The sequence below is a fragment of the Orycteropus afer genome, unplaced genomic scaffold, assembly GCF_000298275.1.
Source record: "Orycteropus afer afer isolate SDZICR_OR568_19922 unplaced genomic scaffold, OryAfe1.0 scaffold00162, whole genome shotgun sequence".
Classification (NCBI taxonomy): domain Eukaryota; kingdom Metazoa; phylum Chordata; class Mammalia; order Tubulidentata; family Orycteropodidae; genus Orycteropus; species Orycteropus afer.
This window is the reverse complement of record NW_006921749.1, coordinates 3723685-3728765: the sequence shown is the minus strand read 5'-3', so window position 1 is coordinate 3728765 and position 5081 is coordinate 3723685.

Below are 5081 nucleotides of genomic sequence, written 5' to 3'. Positions count from 1 at the left end.
TGATCTTTAGTCATTAGAGAGATGCAAATATAAACAACCATGAGATATCATCTCACCTCAGCAATAATAACAAAGTTCAACAGGACAGGAAACAGTAAATGCTGGCGAGGTTGCGGAGAGATTGGAACTCTTGTGCACTGCTGGGGGTACAACCATTGTGGCAAATGGTATGGCGTTTCCTTTAAAAACTGATAATAGAAGTACCATTTGACTCAGCAATTCCATTACTAGGAATATATCCCACAGAGGTGAGAGCTCACAAACAGACATATGTACACCTATGTTCATCACAGCACAATTCATGATAGCAAAGAGATGGAAACAACCTAAATGCCCATCAACAGATGAATGGATAACCAAATTGTGGTACATTCACACAGTGGAATACTATGCTACATTAAACAACAATGAAAGATACGTGAATCATCTCACAAAGTGGATGAGCCTGGAGGACATGATGCTGAGTGAAATAAGTCAATTGCAGAAGGACAAGTATTGTATGAGCCCATTACAGTAAAAAGACAAAGAAGGGTTTACTTAAGAGAGGGAACTCACTTTGTAGGTTACCGGGGTGGGGAGGCAAGGGAAGGGATTAATTTCAGGCAAGTTGGGGGCCACACGCTGACATAAGTAAAGGGAGGGATGATATAGAAAGTCTGTGACCACCATGATAACATTAGGAAAAGAGAGGACACCAATTTGTGCACATAAGATATAAACAACAGAGGCTAATACCAATATATCCACAATACTGTATTACCATTAACACCAAACACCAGGCTACAGATAAACACATAAACATTTGAGATCAGATGGGGGTCAGTGAACAGAATTATACTCTAGACCAAGGATAGATTCAGCTGAGGCTACCCTTGCACAGATACCAGTGACACAAAATAACTGTAATCCTTACAGAAAAAAACAGAAGACAGACATAGAGTAATCCCTCACAGAAAACCACACACTGTTGGATGTACTGACTCAGGACCATAATACTGGGGGACACTAGACTCCATTGGCACAACAAAATACATAAAAATCTTATTCCTCAACCTACATTGGTGAGTAGCGACTGGGGTCTTAAAAGCTTTCAAGCAGCCATCTAAGATGCAGCTAATAGTCTCCTATCATCGGAAGTGAAGAAGAGTGCAAAAAACCAAGGACATTGGAAGCAATTAGCCCTAGGACATGATGGACTTCAAGACCAGAAGAACTAGATGATGTCTGGCTGCCAATGCCAACCACTCAGGAAAGGATCAAATCTTGAGATCCTGGATAGAGTGGGAGGAAAATGTGGAACAAAATCCAAAAACACAATAATGACCAGAATTACTGGTCAGATGAGTCTGGTAAGACCCCCAATACTACGGCCCTGAAGTACATTTTGGGCCTGGAATAAAACTCACTACCAGGGGCTGGCTCTCAGCCCAATAGTAAACAAGATGTACATGTAGACCACTCAACCCAGGGTAACTCACTCACATACTCTACGGAGATGCATCCCTTGGAGCAATCAACCACTATGGAGCACCAGAGGGGCAACATTTGCACAGAGGAAATGCAGGACACACAGGAGTGCATAACAATGAGGAGCGCAGGAATGGGGGGTGGGTTACTGGGCAGGGAGGGGAGGAGACTGGGTTAGGGTTGAGGATGGCAATTGGGGAGTGAAATCAAATGCACACAAAATGTTGAATGCAAAACAAACTCTGCTCTGTAAACTTGTGCCTAAAGCACAGTAAAAATTAATAATAATAATAAAAGAACCTTGAGGGAAGGAGTCCCTGGGCCTGTGAGTTTCAGGTCATGGCCACAGGGAACATCAAGCTCAATTGGCACAATATAGCACAAAAAAAATTTGTTCTACTTCCTACTTTTATCGGTAGCAACTAGGATCTTAAAAGTTTGTGAGCTAAGATACAACTATTGGTCTCTCCTCATGGAGCAAAGAAGGGTGAATAAAATCAAAGATGTTTGGAAATAATCCAAAGGACTAATGGACTATAAGGACCTCAGCCTACATGAGCCTGAGACCACTGCCAATCACTTAGAAAGGGATCAAAATAAAAAATCCTGGATATATTGGGAGAAAAAAATGGAACAATTTTTTTTAAAAAGACCAGGATTATTGGTTAGCTAGACACTGGTAAAACACCCTAGATAATGGCCCCTAGCTATCCTTTGGCATGAAATTAGACTCACTTCTGTGGCTAACATTCAGCCAAATAATAGACAGGCCTACAAGTTTAAGAACTATACCAGGGAGAAGCACTCCTTAGAACAATCAATCACAGGAGATCAGAAGGGCAGTATTTGCACAGAGAGAAAACTAGAGAGGCAGGAACACATAAATGGAAAGAACACAAGGAAAGGATGACCACAGGGAGGACATGGGAGGAAAGCTGTTACATTGTGGGCATTGTAATCAGTGTCACAAAAGAAAAAGTGTAAAAAATGTTGAATGTAAAAAGAATCTGTCTGTAAAATTTTACCCAAATCACAATAATTTTTAAAAAATAAATAAATAAAGTGAATGGAAGAAATGAAGAAATAAAAGATCTGAACAGAAAATTTCAAAGGGTAGCTCAAGAAGACACAGTAAACAATTTTAATGAAATATGCAAAGACCTGGAGGTAGAAAAACAAATGGGAAGAACACACTGAGAATTTCTCAAACTGAATAACTGAAGAAAAATTCAAGTCTCAAGTTGTTATATTGAAAGATTCTATGGGGAGCATATTGAATAATGCAGAAAGTATCAAAAGAAGATGGAAGGAATGCACAGAGACACTATGCCAAAAAGAATTGGTCAACATTCATGTATTTCAGGAGATAGCACAATATCAAGAACCAATGTTACTAAGGAAGAAAGCTAAATTGAAGGAACTGGAGAAAAACAAAGCTCCGGGAATTGGCAGAATACCCATTGAGAAATTCCAACAAACTCATGCAGCACTTGAAGAACTACTCATGCAAAAAAAAAAAAAAAAAAAAGAGGAAGATAGTTACCTGGCCAGCCAATGGAAGAGATCCTATTTGTGCCCATTCCAAAAAGAGGTGATCTGATGGAATGTGGAAATTATCAAACAATACCATTGATATCACACACGAGTAATATTTTGCTGAAGGTAATCCAAATATGGTTGTAGCAGTATATTGACAAGGAACTTCCAGAAATTCAACCTTGTTTCAGAAGAGGACATGGACTGAGGGATAGCATTGCTGATGTCAGATAGACCATGGTTGAAAGCAAAGAATACAGAAAGATGTTTACCTGTGTTTTATTGACTATGCAAAAGCACTAAATTCTGTGGATCATAACAAATTATGGATAACATTGAGAAGCACAGGAATTAATTGTGTTCATGAGGAACCTGTACATAGATTAAGAGTCAATCTTTCTAACAGAACAAGGGGACACTGTGTGGTTTAAAATCAGGAAAAGTGTGTGTCAAGGTTGTATCCTTTCACCATACTGAATCAATATTTATGCCAAACAAATAATATGAAAAGCTGCACTGTATGAAAAAGAATGTGGATTCAAGATTGGAAGAAGACTCATCAACAACCTGCGACATCCAGGTGACACAACCATGCTTGATGAAAGTGAAGATGACTTCAAGCACTTTTTGAGGAAGATCAAAGAATATAGTCTTCAGTGTGAATTACATTTCAACATGAAAATAAAAATGCTCACAAGTGGGCCAATAAGCAATATCATGATAAATAGAGAAAAGATTGAAGTTGTCAGGGGTTTCATTTCACTTGGATCCACAATCAACACATAGAAGCAGCAGTCAAGGAATCAGAAGTCATATTACACTGAGAAAATTTAGTGCAAATGACCTCTTCAAAGTGTTAAGAAGCAAAGATGTACATCACTTTGAAGACTAAGGTGCACCCAAGCCAAACTATGGTATTTTAAATCACCTCATATGCATGTGAAAGCTGAGCAACGAATAAGGAAGACCTAAGAAGAGTTGATGCCTTTGAATTGTGGTGTTGGCAAAGAATGTTGAAAATACATAGACTGCCAGAAGAAAAGTATCTGTCTTGGAAGATATAGCTGGAATGTTCCTTAGAAGCAAGAATAGCCAGGATTCATCTCACCCATTTTGTTCATATTGTCAGAAAGGACTAGTCCCAGGAGAAGGATATCATGCTTAGTAAAGTAGAGAGTCAGCAAAAAAGGGGACAATCCTCAACAAGATGGACTAACACAGTGGCTGCAATAATAAGTTCAAGCATAACAATGGATTTTGAAATGGCACAGAACAGTGTTTTGTTCTGTTGTACATTGGGTCACTATGAGATGGAGCTGACTCAAGGGCACCTAACAACAACAACAGCCTGAGCCATTCTCAAAATCAAGTATGTCTTTGGGTTCATTGTTGCAGCCACTGTATCAATCAATCTTGTTGAGGGTCTCACTCTTTCTCCCTGACTTTACCATGCATGCTGTCCTTCTCAAGGGACTGGTCCCTCCTGATAACATGTCCATAATATGTGAGACAAAGTCTCACCATCTTAGCTTCTAAGGAGCATTCTGGCTATATTTCTTCCAAGACAGATTTGCTCATTCTCCCAGCACCAAAAAATACACAAAGCACTGCCATCAAGTGAATTCTGACTCATAATGAACCCCATTGGGTTTCCAAGGCTATAAATATTTCTGGAAGTAGATTGCCTCATCTTCCTCCTATGGATTGGCTAGTGGATTTGAACTGCCAACCTCTGGTTACCAGTCAAATGCCTTACACAGTGCACCACCAGACCTCCTTTAATGTTGTTGTTTTTGTTATGTGCCGTGGAGTCAGACCTGACTCATAGTAGATTGTCCAACCTTCCTTCTGAGACCTCCTTTCATGTTGTTGTTGTTAAGTGCCGTCGAGTCGTTTCCGACTCATAGCAACCCCATGCACAGCGGAATGAAACACTGCCCGATCCTGCGCCAGCCCCACATTCCCTGCTATACTTGAGCCCATCATCGCAGCCACCATGTCAATCCATCTCGTTGAAGGCCTCCCCCTCTTTCGTCGACCCTCCACCCTACCAAGCATGACATCCTTCTCCAGGGAAT